The following is a 16,572-nucleotide window of genomic DNA, read 5'->3' as shown; positions in this document are numbered from 1 at the left end:
CCGCCTTTATTTCCATGCATTTTCAAATTAGCATTCCAGTATCAATACTTCATTCTGGGCTCCTGTGTACTTTACCAGCTCTAAGAAATCTATGTTTGATCAACTCTACTGTTGACTTCCATTTCACTCCACAACCATACGTAGTGGTGAGTTTGAAAAGCGATCTCGAAAGTCTGAAATTATACTGCTGTTATTTTGAAGCTTGGATCTGCCTCTTGTTGGCTGTCATCAGGGATAGCTTTAACGTTGATGTCACTGGGTGAGACAGTCTTTATTGGTGCCAGCACTCAATGACTTTCTTCTTTAGGGATTCTCTGACTACTACCTTTTTAAGGTGCCCCTGAACTCTTGTCAACCTCCCTTTCACATAATTTTATAGCGCTACTCATCTCAGTGTAGACTGTCAGAATGCTCTGCATCACAAACATATTATACAGATACAATGAGTCACACAAGTGTGTAAATCAATATATTGGAAATGTTACTTGACAATGACAAGGAGGACTACAAGTTGTAGGTGTCTCCTGTCATCTGCTACGCAGACACTGAAATACGCGACGGGTGCCACTGCACCCGTCGCACCTTCCCACTCCGCCGGCTCAATTCTGAGCCGGCGTCCTAGTGGGAAGGCCGTTTTGCACTGGGCTGGCGGGCGGCCTTTTGGCGGTCTCCCGCCAGCCCAGTGCAAAACCCAAAATACCCTCAGCGGTCTTGCGACCACGGAGCGGTATTTTGGAGGGGGGAACTCTGGCGGGCGGCCTCCGCCGCCCGCCAGGGTGAGAATCACCCCCCTATTATTTTATTTTGAAGGGATTTTGCCAATGCCCTTCATATGAAGATAACAGTGGGACAGATTTTCATTTTCCAAGTGATTCAAGATAGGATTTGCAATTGTTATTTAAACTTAAAAAATCACCTCATGTAGCATCTTTTGGACTTAAAGGCAGTATGTCTGGCCCATTTAACTGCTTGATTCAAAGGCCATTTGTGCCTTAAAAAGCCCTTCAACGATCCTGCCACAGAAGAGAGTTGAGATCTTCATCTCAGGTGAGACTTAGCTATCCTAGATACTGCTAATGACATTTGAGTCAAGCCTTCATGCAGCGTCCCCATGGTACATCCATGAGACTGTACAGCTGCTAAAGACCTGGCTTTTGAAAAAACCTACAGCTATAAGATAGAGTGGATGTCCTTCTTACACATCCTCCTAACCTACATTTGTAAGAGAACATGCTTACTTTTCTAACTTGTATCTCACTCCTCTTCCTTTTGTTCTCTTCCCATATATCTTCTCCACATCTGTTTCTTCCTTTGCCAACATTCATGCTCATGTGGCCATCTTCACTTGCTCTGTCCTTCAGATCTTTCCCAACCTATTGTTTTCCCTTCTTTTTCTCTGTCTTTTGCCTCAGCACTCTCTCCTGTCTTCTCTTCCTTCTCTTGCTCGTTTTTTTACTTCCAGGTTGTCTTTGTTTTCTCTCCTTCCATATTACTTGCTTCCGTGTCACCAGTACCCCTGTCCCAACATTTCTTCACTTGACTCTTTATAATCACACCATTTCTCTACATGTCTCTTTATAACAACTTTCACCCTTTCACACTTTTGTACTGCTGTCTCTTGATCATCTGATTGCCTCTTTATGATATCTCTCTCACCTATGCCCCTTACCTGAATATTTATGTCATGTCCATCTCTTTAGCAGCTTGCCATCTCTCACCTCTCCCTCCCCACTCTCTCTCCAATTTGCCTGCCTTTCTCTCTGCCTATTTCTCGTCTGCCTTTGTCTCCTTTTTCACGTTTTGCCTCTCTCTCTGTTTATCACCTTTAGAGATCTAAATTGCGTACGAGAAAGAACCAACACTGCAGCAATCATATGTCCCACCCTCATTGGTATTTACCATCAGTGTGCGTGAATATATGTAATATGTAATATGAGTGAATTTCATAGAATGCTGTGTGCAGTTTGAAATGGGGATGGTGTCACTGTATTGTGCACAAGTGTGTGCATGTTTAAATAAGAACACATCAAGTGGAGTGCCCACAATCGCTGATATGCAGTTTTTAAGTGCTTTATATGCTTAACGTAGTTTTTCTATTTATGAATGGCTTACAGGTTCATGAAGACTGCCGGTAGGAGGGCCTTGTGCCTACTTATATCCACAATTTCTTGACACATAGTTGTGGGTAAACAGGGAGGTCTAGGTGCCCTGAAGAAGGCTGAGTGACCCATATGGGAGTTTGTGAATCAGAAACATGTTGGCAGATAAGAGATGCTGGTACCATTGGAGACCTAGAAGGCATCTACATTTTTGATTTCATCTGTGGTATGGGTTTCAACTAATAAATTATTTGGGTAAATCCATGACCACAATTTAATCTGAAACTGGACCTCAGTAAATTGTCCAGAAGTGATCAATATATAAGAGATCCCCGGAATTTGATGAGTTCACACTAGTGGTCTTGTCCTACTAGGGTGAGAAACAACGCCAATGATGAAGCAAGCCATCATTTGGTGGCTGAGGTGTTTTTCGTTAATATTTTATTACCCCTGTAAGATACACCATTCAAATACATATAGGCAAGAATTCAGATGTCTATGCACTTTTGGTGTGTGTTTGGACTATATCAGTAGGACTTTCACATGCCTTTTTACCTCTCACCCTCCCTTTATTGTATTCGAACAGTCTCTTTTTCAAATCTATTGCATGTCTGCCCTCATACTCTCTCTCAGCTGCCCCTTTCTCACCTGTCTGTTGCTTAAATGCTTCTTTTAGCCTACCGCTTTTTCATCTCTCTCAGCAATCTTTCTAACCTATATGTCTCTTTTCATTCCTCTTTTTTTGTGTTTCCTTGGGCTCTTTCTCAGCTGTGTTTGTCTTTCTCCTCTCATCATCTCTCTCAAACACTTTTCCTCCCCATTAAGTTCTCGCTCAGCCATCCTTTTACACATGTCTGTCTCTCTATCATCCACTCTACTAAACTCATCTATCCTTCCCTTTCGGTCATTCCCCCTCTACTATATCTCCCTCTCTGTGTCTATCTCTTGGATGCCTCTTTCTCACCAGACTCTGGGGGTTATTCTAACTTTGGAGGAGTGTTAATCCGTCCCAAAAGTGACGGTAAAGTGACGGATATACCACCAGCCGTATTACGAGTTCCATAGGATATAATGGACTCGTAATACGGCTGGTGGTAAATCCGTCACTTTTCCGTCACTTTTGGGACGGATTAACACCTCCTCCAAAGTTAGAATAACCCCCTCTGTGTCATTATCTCCTGTCCCTCACAAGTCTCTTTCACAATCTCTTAACTGTTAATAAGCCATCTCTTTCTCACAACCCTGCCTCTCTCTGTCTCAGCTGTCTCTTACCTGTTCATGCCCAGCTCTCTTACACCTGTCTCCTTCTCATTATCCCCATTGGTTGTTCTTTTATAATGTGGCTGTCCCTTTTTCTTCCTGCTCTATCTCTCGCACCTCATCATTTTCTCTGGCACAAGGCTGTGCCTCTCTCTCTCTCTCACCTGTCTGTTGCTCTCTCACATATTTGTCTTTCCTCACTCTCTTTAGACTATCCTTTTTTCACCTGTCTCTATTCAGCCTCTCAACACTTCAGCCTCTCACACCTGTCTTTTACCTATTTCTGTCTCTCCCAGACCTGTCTCCTTTGTCACTCTCACCTCCCTTTTCCCAAAGCTCCCAAGCTTTTCTCCACCTCACTTTGCAAACTTTTTCTTTATCACCTTACTCTCATTCTCTCACCTCTCTTGCACACTCCTTCACTTGTAACTCTTTAGTGCCCACTTCCTCTAAACTTCTTCTCTCCTTCACTGATTGTCTTTCCTGTCACCCACTCTGGGCTCTGCTGTATTTTCATTTCACTAACTGACATCAAGAGAATCAGAGCCACCTTTCTGCCGGGGACCCATTTCTTCTAGCAATAATGAAAGATTTTGCAAATTTGTTATGAGTGGTTCTCTTGGATCACATAGTGCTGGACTATCTCAATTCATATAGAAGGCTGTGGCCAGGCAACAACTGCTGTGTTTTATTTTGCATGCCTTTCCAAGAAGGTTTGGTAAATGGAAGGGGAACCCCTCCACAGTGGAGGCAAATGAGTACCTTCCCATACCATGGGGCTGTGGGGTCCTTTATTATGCCCCTGCACATGGATAGCTGAGGAGATAAAGTAATAGATGGAAGCAAAGAGGGATTTGAGATAAGTTGACGTGAAGAAATATATTGAAAAATAGAAGCTTTATTTCAGATTTGAAAAACATTTTCAAACATAATATTCAATATTTCCACGTAGTGGAAAATTACACCTTACTTGAAGTCTAATAGTTATACTGTTAACAAACAATTAAAGTAGATTTTTACTCCATTTGTACTCCATTAAATAGGAACCATCATGCATACTTTTATAGGGTGTATTAGGTCACTACATGCAGTGATTGAAGTGGGTGGGATTGGAGGGGCACGGCGTGCCCATAATTTTATGATTTGTGAAAGGCCGTTCCCATACCTTTTTTGAAAAAAGACAACTGTCCCGGAAGTGTAAAGATAGTTAAAATGCCTCAGCTGAAGTGTCATTCAGTGATTCTCCTGTGTGGTGACACCAAAGCCAGGCAGTTAGCTAAACAAACCTTCTTGCGTGGGCGACTGCTTGCCTGAAAAAATGCAAATCTGCCTACAAGGTAATCTGCAAATGTAAAGGATGCTTTGGATGGGGCAGAGCTTGACCGCCAGCCGAGATGGCTGCTTAGGACGGGAGCTCCACGTGTTGCCAGACAGACTTCCTGACAACAGAGCCCTTTTCTCTGATGCTCATGCAAATGAGCTTCTGAACTCATTATTGGGCCTTTGGGTGTGTGCGTTGATAACTTCGGTTACTGCAGTTGTTTATTTTCAAGACCGTCGTCATGCCTGTTTATATTTCACTCACAGCAACGACCATCTTAGGTTAAACGTGCGTCGCTTGTGTAAACATCGTACTCACCCTGAAATGTGACTGTCATCTACACAAGTAGTGTTTCTACTTATTTGTGATTATTGGCAATATAAAAAGGATGTGGTTTTCCAGGCCTTATCTTTTCACCTGATATTTCAACATTTTAGTTAATTGGGAAGAAATTTGCTCATTTACTACATTGTACTACATATTTCTTCGAAGGTCTCCTTCTTCAGTTTCTCACCTGGTCCCTGCACTTCTTCAGACATCCTGGTGGATATACATACCATACTGCATTGTTTTTTACATCCTCCTACTGCATCTGTTTTCCTCACTTCTCACATAGTTAAGTACATTCTATGGGTAGAATAAGAAAACAAAAATTGTCTCCTCATCAATTGGTGACCTCCGCTAGAAATGTTTCACCCTTTCTTAAACCAGTCAATTGCCCAATTATGGACACTTCTTCCACGTCAAAGATGTCTTCTTCACCGTCACTGTCTCCCTGAACTGGTCATGCCATGGCTACATCGACACAGAAAAGGGTCAAGCAGGACCCGCCTTCTCACATTAAATCAACTTCACCTATTTCACTTGAGCTTGTGTTGGATGAAATACAAGCACTATGTCCATTTGTCGAAGGGACAAATACTAGAATGCAGAATTTAGATGACAAATGGTCCCAAATAGAAACAAGAGTGACACCACAGGAGCAGTGCATCAGTGACTTGCAAAATGCAGCAAGTCAAATCTCAGCTTTGGAGAAAGAAATGGCAATTTTGAAAGCACATTCCAAAGACTTGGAAAACAGAAATAGGTGTAATAACCCTCGCATTTACAGTTTATCAGAAGATCTTGAAGGCAACAACCAATCTCACTTTTTGCTTCATTTCTGCCCCAGTTAATGGGCCTGCCATCTTCCACAGTTTTAAATATCCAGAAAGCTCACTGATTAAGACAATGTCCACATCACCCTTCTTCCTCATCTAAACACAAAAGAGTCATTATTATTTTTCTTGAATTTATTGAATTACTAAAAGTCCACAATATAACAAAGTTAAAAACTTATCTGGCAGGGAAGCAAGATCTTCGTCTCCCAGGATGCCTCAAAAGCTACAGCAGCCAAATGCAAAGAATGTTTGCATCTTCAACCACAACTTCATTCCTTAGGAGCTTGTTTTGGTCTGTTCCATCCATGTCTTTTCAAAGTGACTTACAAGAACAATGCCTCTTCTTATACGTCTCCCACAGATCTCCAAGACTTTATTCATCTCCATTCTACCAGCTCCATGGATACTTCTGGTCGTTCTACAAAATGACTACATATCTTTTTTCCCTAAAAGTTTTAACATTTACTTCAAATGATTGATATATTTTACATAATTCTTCTTATATTGTCTTGATGTAATTGCCTTAATTTTTGCATACATTAATTAACTTCTTTCCTTTTTACAGGCTCATATTGTTTATTGTATTGTTACCTCTTTATATCATTCCTCCATTGATGTGTTCTGCTCCTTTGCTGTGCCATATTTACCCTTTACTGTGACTGACCCCACCCTATTGTCCATCCTTATCAGGTATGTTTTTACAGTTGTCAATGTTGACATACACTGTCTTTTCTTTTCTGATTTTCTTCCTTCCGTTTTTCTCCCCTATTGCTTTCTATCTTTCCTCTATTTTATCCTTCTTCTATACTTTTTCAATGTCTGATAAGTTTGTTATCTTAGAAGATTTTTTCTTTTTGCATATTGTAATTTCCTGTACCATTCAGAGTTATCTCTCAGGTTGTCAAAGGGTTTATTAACCTGATAAAAGGCAGAGAATGTTGCCTCATTTAGCTAAATATAATCCTTAATTCGTCCTCTCCCAAGAGACCCACTTATTTGAATCTGAAGCACTGAAACTCAAGCATGGATGGGTGGGCTCGTTTTGTGTATCTCCTGCAGTTGCAAAAAGAATGGTGTTATACTCCTATGTCATAAGAAACTAAGGTTGAATATCATATTGCAGCAATATGACTCTGAAGTTCATTTTATCTAGCTGTTAATGATATTTCCTTAACAGTTGGCAACATGTATGGCCCTACTCAATCAGACTACTCATTGTGGCCTACCACTACCAACTAATGTTTGAAATATGATGATGATTTTTTAATTTTAGGAGGGGGCTGTAATCAAATAATTGATCCTTTTATATATTGTCAATCTCCAGTTAAATTCCTACCCCATACGATTCACAAACAATTTCATTCACTGCTTTCCCAATGCTTCCTTGTGAATACATGGAGAATTTGTAAACCAGATAGCAGGGAATTTTCTTTTTTCTCTCTGCCTCATGGTTTCCTATCTGGACTTGATCATATTTTTATTGCTAAATCTCTCTCCCAAAACCTCATTGGCTCCACTATTGAGCCCATTGTGATTGCTGATCATGCCCCAGTTCTTACAGGCTTTGATTTGCTCCTGGTGCATTCTAAATCCAATAGATGGAGATTTAATAATTTACTCTTGCTTTATCCTAATTTCTTCGCATCCTTCAATACTTTCGCTAAAGAATTCTTAAATATTCATGTGTCTTGTGATATCTCTCCTCAATTATTATGGGATACTTTTAAAGCTGCCACTCGTGGACAGATTATTGATTTTGTTTTCAAAAAGAAAAAGTTACTTTGAATGCACCCTCTTGCCTATGTATGTTCATGCAGCTGCTCAATGACTATTCAATTCTTGATTAATGTGTGGTGGGAGAAATACGTATTACAACATATATCAGAAATGAACACTATACCTACACTACAAGTAGAGGAGAGCAGACCTCTGCTTTGATATGACCATGTGCTCTACGTGGGTGTTATGCAAGGTAAAATCGGTCATACATGTAGGCATAACTAGAATCAAGGAAGGGAACAGTTATGCGGTACAGGATGGTGATTTGTGAGCAGAAGTTGTTGTGAAAGCCTGAACTGATGATAATCCTTCATAGAAGTCTAAGCTTTGTCAAGCTCTGCAGTGCACAACCCTTGACTTGTTCCACCAAATCATCTTGTATACTAAGGGCCAACACACAGAAATTACATTATTTGTTAAAGTTCTAGTGGGTTAGTATAGTTACACTTTAGTTACTATAGGCTCATTTGAAGCTACCACTCAACAGTGCCATTCAGTTACAATAAATGTTCATTATTTTCATGTGAAAAATTCTTGCTTTGACATGACATAAGTCTGTCAAATTTAACATCGTACCACTTATATAACTCAAATGTGTATCAGTCTATATTAACAGAAACATGGAAAATTATTTCAAGTACTGGCAACTAAATGATAATGCCCATGGAAACAAAGAGTTTCAAGGTCTTCGGTTGTAAGAAGACAAGATTTTAACAAACACATAGGATTTCTCAGAATTAAGCTATCTAATAAATAAAGGGTGTTCTGTTTCTATTGTATGCAATCCTGCCTAAGAAGTCTTAAGCACTCGGTTTCCAATTGAGCAGTTAAGACAATAGGGAGACCCAACATCAATATGTCCATCAAACATATTGAATTTAACATTTGCTCCCAAGAGTCCCATATATCACAGGAACATGATGAACCGCAGATGTACACAAAATTAGTGAAATTAATTCCTATGTTATGGTCTCTGGATCATTTAACATAAATTTTAAAATAGGGTGATATCACTGTATGGAAGAAAACCTATGATTCTAGTACTAAGAATGGCTGTAGGAAAGAAGTTAAAAAGTATCACTATATAATTGGGAGCACATGGCCAGCCTACTATACACTAAAAATAGATAACGCAGCTAACTCCTCTAATGAAGTGTTTGCTATAGTCAGCTCTCTAACTGACTCACCTGGAACGGGGCCAGTTATATCGCAGTCTAGTCTATGCTCATTGTAAAGATTTGGCAAACATTTTCTCAAAAAAGTTTTCCGACATTTATGCCACGTTCCCAAACCAGGTAAGGCATCCAGTGGTTACTGAAACATCCTGCCAATCTGAGACTTTGATGACATCCTCTCCCATTAAGGAGGAGGATCTAGATATTTTGTTTAATAAAGTAAAATTAGGTTTACTCCTGGACCATGCACTTCCCCCATATATCTACAAACAAGCAGCAGTGATTATTTATCCTGCTCTTCAAGAGGGCTTGTACAATATGGTATAGTTCCTGCAACCTGGAAACATGCAGTGATAAAATCCTTACTAAAGAAATCCTTACTGGACCCCTTTTTAGTGGAAAGTACAGGCCCAATATCACTGCTTCCCGATCTTGGCAAGATTTTAAAGAAACATGTGAACAAACAACTGTTAGGTTTCCTAGAGAGGAATGACCTTCCTCTAACTCAGACTGGGTTTCGCCCTATTCACAGTTCCAAAACTACTCTTTTGTCTGTCTTGGATGACCTTAAAATGACTTTGGACCAGGGTGGTTCGGCAGTCATTATCGGTATCTTGCTAGACCCCAGCCTCATATTTGACACTGTAGCTTATGCACTTTTGCTGCAGAAATTAAAGATTTCAGGGGTGACCTGACTTTGAAGCGGTTGTCCTCTATTTTGGAAGATCTGAGCTTCCAGGTGTATGGCAAACCTTTTCTTTAGACCCGCTCCATCTTAAGTGTGATGTGCCCCAAGGTTCTTTGTAGAATCCCATTCTGTTCAATTTGTATGTTCATACACTTGCAGAGATAGTTCAATCAATTGGTCTCTCTCTTGTTTCATAAACTGATAATACTCATTTTAAAATTCTCTGCCTTGCTTATCAAGCTTACAACAAAAAAGGGCCCTATCCTTCTACATCATTTGAAACAAGCCTGCAGTCCAACAAGAGCCTTTAGATCCTCCACTTTTTATTGAGCAGTAGTTCCGAAAGTGCAGAAAAATAGGAGTGGAGTGCGATCTTTCTCTTTCCTGGTTTCTAAACTATGGAATTCTCTGCATATAAGGCTATGGATGGCTGGGAATAAGCTCCGTTTCTGGATACAACTTAAGACTTGGCTATTTGTGCAACGTATGTGTGTTTTCTGTGCCTGAATTACTCAGCGCTGGGAAGCCCGAGCTGGGTAGTGAAGTGCTGTCTAAGTTCCATACAATAGAATAGAATAGAATCACCAGACCTCTTTGCCACCACGTGATAGCTCACCTGATATCTTTGCTTCATGATGGTAATTTGGTGTATGGTAAAAAGTGTTTCAGTGTTTAAAGAAGTGGACACTCAAGTATATATTCTCTCAGATATTGTTTGAGTTCAAGAAGGGTGAAGGAACTCTTTCTAAACCAATATGTCTTGGTACTCTATAGTCTTACATGGAATTTCTACTTGACTGGAAACATTGTATACTATTTGATGCCTCTTTGATGATAAACCTTTAAATACAGGCTCCAATTAACACTAATGTGCATTGAGATCTTATTTATCTCGACATAACATATTTGTAAATAGTGTGCCATTTAACCCAATTACTTTTGCCAGTCAGTGCTGTCTTGATTTATAAAAGGACGCCTGCACACAATATGATTTTATTTATTTCACTTGGAAAGTCTGAAAGACTTCATCATGCCACGAGATGCAATTCAAGTTACATTAAAAACATTCTTCTGCCAGATGCCTCATATATACTCTTTCTGCCACCAACGTGTTTTGTTAAATGGGCATAAAGTGTATGGATTTGCTCAGGCTTGATAGATACAGAACTTGAAAGGTTAACAGTTTATGCAGCAAGTAGTTGTGGAATTCTCAGTTGTCCTCATGTGGTGTATTGCAATAGAGTTAGTTCAATGAAGTACTTAAGGTGTGATATCCCCAAAAGTCAGATGAGTAGAGGTACGCAATAGCACAAATCACTCTTCGTATCATTTCTTATTGGTGGAGTGACGGTGCAGGACTTTCAGTAACGGAGAGACGACTTAAGGGGGAAAATACTTGTTCTTTCTAAGACTCAAACCTTCAGCATCATTCAGACACAGTCAGTTGGTGCACCTTTAAATAAAAGAGCCCAATGCATTTATCTTCTAATAATTCAACCTATGAAACTAAAAATAAATGTATCCACATTGTTTTCGTTTTTTCCCGTTAAGAAGTGTATACCACAGTTTAGTTGCACCCTAGACTTATGTAAAGAGAAACAACATGTCAATCTAAACAAACTATAAACAACAGCAATATACAGAGTTGTAACTGAGACTCATATAAGTTGTGTGTAGTACAGATCTCACACTACGAGGGCAGGAGAAGGTTTACTTCCGTTGCACAACAGCGAACGTAGTCAGAGTTTCTAACTGTAGAGAGGTAAAGGTTGCTAAACTCCTAGATCTAGAAGTGAATTGTTTTTCAGTTTCAGGATGCCAATCCCATGAAGGACGGGGCATTCTGTGACTGAAAAATGGAAACAACGTTATCAAAGGGAAGGGACAGGACTGGAGCATGGATATCTGGAGGTTTGTGTTTGTTGTAGTTGTGCTGGAGAGAACGTGAGCACAGGCACCTTGCAAGGGAATCATAGGTGATTACTAAGCAGGGCATGGTGAGAGGTTCGGGCTCGGCAGGGGATCTAACAGGGATTCGAATGGGGAACAGATGCAGAGGACCAGCTGTCTACTTGATTCACCTCTTGGTAATAGAAATAGCTTCCCATTGATGGAAAGAAAAGCATCCTACACTCCTTGCCTTTTTTTGAAGTTTAATGCAAGTCACCTAACTTTGATTCTTCTCTCGTCCCGGCACTGAGAACGTTTGCTGGTTTTTCAAATGCTTTTCTGCGTAGTTTTGCAACTTTTTTGCAGACAAAGATGTAGTTCCTTGCAATATTCAAAGAAATGTTTATTCTATGGCTGACCTGCATCGCTTCATGTTGTCTATATGCCAGCTCATGATTTTTCAGACGGGATCTATACAGCAAGGGTATTTGATTGACTAAACTTTGTCCTGGTGAGACCCTTTGGCACATGCAAAAGGGTCGAAACGTCCACATCAAACCTTTTCTGGGCTGTTAATTGGAAATGAGCATCTCAAGCTAACCAGATTTGCTTCTTCCTATTGTGACTGTTTAACTTCAGCTTGGGATTTCTCACTGGATTGTAGTTCCTGTTACCCTGTAACATCGGCAACAAATTGCATCCTTGTGTAATAAAAACAATATAAACTTCTCCAAACATGATAATAATAAGCATTTCCCAATGGTTCCTTTCGTTGTTATGTACCTCCTCAATAAAGAAGTTCTTTGACAATGAGTCTTCATATCAAGTGATTCATATGCTTATTGACTAAAAATTGATCGTAGTTCAGATGTGTTATTGCTCTGTTGTGGCAATTACCCTGTATGTGAGCACATTCATGAAGTGATATCATAGGATCCACCGTCTTTCCACTATAAAAAGCAGAACATGCACTTTGTGTCACCTCAAAAGTGCATTCCCTAAAAGGGTCAAAAGTGGATGACCAAGAGCCCAGACACAGTCATGGACTTGTTTAATGGATTGGTTATGCCATTGGTGGAGCCTAGAGGCGGCATCATATAAAGTGAGCTACAATTTGAAAAAGAAACAGGGACCAGGGCACTCAAAGTCTATAATGAATATAGAGTCCGAAGTGAGTAGAGTTGCAAAAAGTATTTTAATCCAAGATCAGAAAACAGCCAACACGTGTTTCGTCCTTGCGGACTTTTTCAAGGCTCATAGATTCAAGTCTGGATGAAGCCTAGTTCCAATAGGGCTGCTATAGCCCCTAAAGTATATCTTTGAATCCACTAGTTATGATCAGTCTTGCCGTAAATTAAGGCTATTGCTCCTGTCGTTACACTATGTGGCTTGCCGTATTCATGGAAATAAGTCATATGGTGTATCCGTAGTGTCAGATAATGCTAACATGGGGTCCTGATGGGCCCAATCTTGATTCCTCAAATCGCCGTACGTCTAGTAGGACGAAAACGGTGTGGAGAGTAAACGGACAGCGCGTGATAACGCTGCCGTGGGGTCCATGGATTCAATAAAGTGAGCATTGAGAGTGCTAATTTAAGACATGATCTCTGCCACAGTTGTGGGCTCAAAGGTGTCTTAAAATGTGGAAGCTCTAGAGCTGCACTGTTTCCACCTTAGACAGCAGTAAATAGTTGCATATTACAGGAAATACTAAGATATGCGCCGCTTTTGGTTAGACTTGGTCCTACGTTTGTTGAAATAGCTAAAATAAATAAATGGAAAAAAACGCATTTACAAAGAAACAAAAGTCTTTTGAAACACAACAAAGTACAGTGCAACAAATAAGTCAAATTAGAGAACAACACACCAGTGAGAATACAGCAACATCACATTGGAAAAATGCAGCAAAAAAACACAGCAGCAAGCACAGGGTACCCAGTGCAGCGCCACTTTGGTTTCACCCCTTAGCAACACCCTAACGCCACCAAGTGCATGCCGTATCTAAGACACGTTGCACAATGGCAGTAGTTAGGGAACTAGCATCAACATTTTTGAAGCTAGTTTAGAACTTTGCGGGATCAGCATAAAAAGTTTGACACTAATCCTGCAAAGCCTATTGAGGTGCATTGTAAACAATGGAGTGCATCGTTTTTACACCTGCTTTGAGTAGGCGTAAAAAGTGTCAAAAAAATGGCACAAAGAAATTTCTTAGTTTTCTTTGTGCCATTTTTTTGCCCCCCTTCTCCCCCCTCCCCCCCCACAACGTGGGAACTCCCTCTTTGCATACATTATGCATGACGCATCCATGATGTAGCGTACAGGGTAAATCTGTAAATCTGTTGCAACATTTTTGGCCATCTAATACCACATTATCAAAAAACACTAATATAGCCTTAGAACCCGCCGTAGCGGGCTCTACTGGCTATTAAAGGCCCGCTCCCCGTGTTAAATGCCCGAGCCGAAGGCGAGGGCATTTAACAAAGGAGAGGGACTTTAATAGCCGGTAGAGCCCGCTATGGCGGGTTCTAAGGCTATTAGAACATTCTGCCACACAGGGCAGAATGTTCTATTAAAAAAAATGTTCACGGAGCCCGAGGGGATTCAAATCCCCTCGGGCTCCGTGAGGCTTTGTTCACAGCTGTTGCTGTGAACAAAGCGAACATTGGAATGTTGGCGCTGCGGGCTTTTACTGGCCAGAAAAAGCCCGCAGCACTCCATTGTTTTCAATGGAGCTAGCAACATTCCAATGTTCTAATGTGTTGTTAGATGGTGCAAGGGGCTCTTGAATATGCCCCCAGGTTTCATAATACAATGGTAAACTGTGTTTGTACCAAGCAGTTCCGTATCTTACGGCCATAGCTCCAATGTAAAATGTTTTGTGATCTGGACCACTGTGCATTTTGCATAACACGTCGAATTACAGAATCAGATTAGAGTGTCAGGATTTCCTCAATGAATCTGTATGAGAGTTATTTACATATAATGAAACAAAGTGGAGATGTTTTGCATATTTGTTTATCAGGCAAACCCAGCTATGTTTTTACAATTACAATGACACAATGAGTTTAGGAAAGTACATTTATTACATTGAAGACTCTGCATAGAGGGGTATATTTTGTCATAATTCAATTTTATTAAATTACACTGACATGACAGCTCAAACTCATTAATGGTGTGCGTTTCACTAAAGTATTGACAGAACTCTCTGGAAAGCTTGTTTAATTTACCAACATGTAGCAACATGGAAGAAACATTTGTCAACAGGACAAGACGAATAAGCAGTGGTGTCTGGCGGCTTTTTACATTAACACATGACAACCTGAAAGTGTTTTTGTCACTTGTTCTACTTAGCTCCAGGCCGCTGTTGTGTAAGTGTTACCTGTCAGCGTGATTGACTTCCCCTAGCCTTGAAAGGATTTCTGTTCAACCGCGCCTGCCCGAGTCCAAACAATGCAAGGCTGGTTATTCTGCTAGCAATGTTTTTTTAAGGATGCTTCATAATGAACAGTTTCGAGCAAGTGACATTGATGGTTATCGCTCGCATTTCAGCTGCGATATTTAAGCAAATGCTTTAAAAGATGGAAATAGAAAAAAACGTCTGCTTTTGTAAAGAGCCTTCTAAATATTGGACTATGTCACGACGTTCTTGTGGAATCCATGATTTTCTTCGTACTGCCTTCCTTAATACAGCCTTATAGGCCTCTGCCCAGGGTTATACTGTTTTTTTTTAAGGTCCTAAACCCAAGATATGGGCCCAAGCCAAGAGCAAGGGCCTATATCGAGGGAGCAGAGCGGAGACCGAGGCAGAAGGCTATGAAGCTATTAGAACATTCCACCCACTAAAGGTAGAATGTTCAGAGTTAAAAGGGAAAAACAGAAAGACAATCATTTGAATGTTGGGGTAGAAGGCTTATACCACCTATTATTACCCTGAGCCACTCCACTGTCTTTAACCCCTTCGCTGCCAGGCCTTTTCCCCTTCAGGTGCCAGGCCTTTTTTGGGCTATTTGGGGCAGTTCGCGCTTAGGTCCTCATAATGTTTTGTCCACATAAGCTACCCATGCCAAATTTGCGTATTTTTTTCCAACATCCTAGGGATTCTTGAGGTACCCAGAGTTAGTGGGTTTCCCTGAAAGAGACCAAGAATTTAGCCAAATTACAGCGAAAATGTTTTTTTTTTTTTAAATGGGAAAAAAGGCTGCAGAAGAAGGCTTGTGTTTTTTTCCTTGAAAATGGCATCAACAAAGGGTTTGCAGTGCTAAAATCACCATCTCCCAAGCTTTCAGGAACAGGCAGACTTGAATCAGAAAACCCCAATTTTCAACACAATTTTGGCATTTTACTGGGACATACGGCTTTTTTACAATTTTTTATGCTTTCAGCCTCCTTCAGTTAGTGACAGAAATGGGTGTGAAATCAATGCTGGATCCCAGAAAACTAAACATTTCAGCAAAAGTAGATACAATTCTGAACTCAGCAAGGAGTAATTTGTGTAGATCCTACAAAGTTTTCCTACAGAAAATAACAGCTGAAATAAAAAAATATTTAAATTGAGGTGAAAAAACAGTCATTTTTCTCCACGTTTTACTCTGGAACTTTTTCCTGCGATGTCAGATTTTTTAAAGCAATATACCGTTACGTCTAATGGATTCTTCTGGTTGCATGACTTATAGGGCTTGTAGGTTCATCAAGAACCCTAGGTACCCAGAGCAAATAAATGAGCTGCACCTTACAATGGGTTTTCATTCTATACCGTGTATACAGCAATTCATTTGCTGAAATATAAAGAGTGAAAAATAGGTATCAAGAAAAACTTTGTATTTCCAAAATGGGCACAAGATTAGGTGTTGAGAAGCAGTGGTTATTTGCACATCTCTGAATTCCGGGGTGCCCATACTAGCATGTGAACTACAGCGCATTTCTCAAATATTTCGTCTTTTTTAGAAACTGTCTTACATTTGGAAGGAACAAATGTAGAGAAAGGCAAGAGGCAATAACACTTATTTTGCTATTCTGTGTTCCCCCAAGTCTCCCGATAAAAATGGTATCTCACTTGCGTGGGTAGGCCTAATGCTCACAACAGGAAACGCAACATGGACACATAACATTTTTACATTGAAATTTGACGTGTTTTGGCCTCTAGCTCAGCCGGCACCTAGGGAAACCTATCAAACCTGTGCATTTTTGAAAACTAAACACC

Source organism: Pleurodeles waltl, chromosome 5 (genome assembly GCF_031143425.1).
Source record: "Pleurodeles waltl isolate 20211129_DDA chromosome 5, aPleWal1.hap1.20221129, whole genome shotgun sequence".
NCBI classification, from domain to species: Eukaryota; Metazoa; Chordata; class Amphibia; order Caudata; family Salamandridae; genus Pleurodeles; species Pleurodeles waltl.
This window is presented reverse-complemented; position numbering follows the sequence as displayed.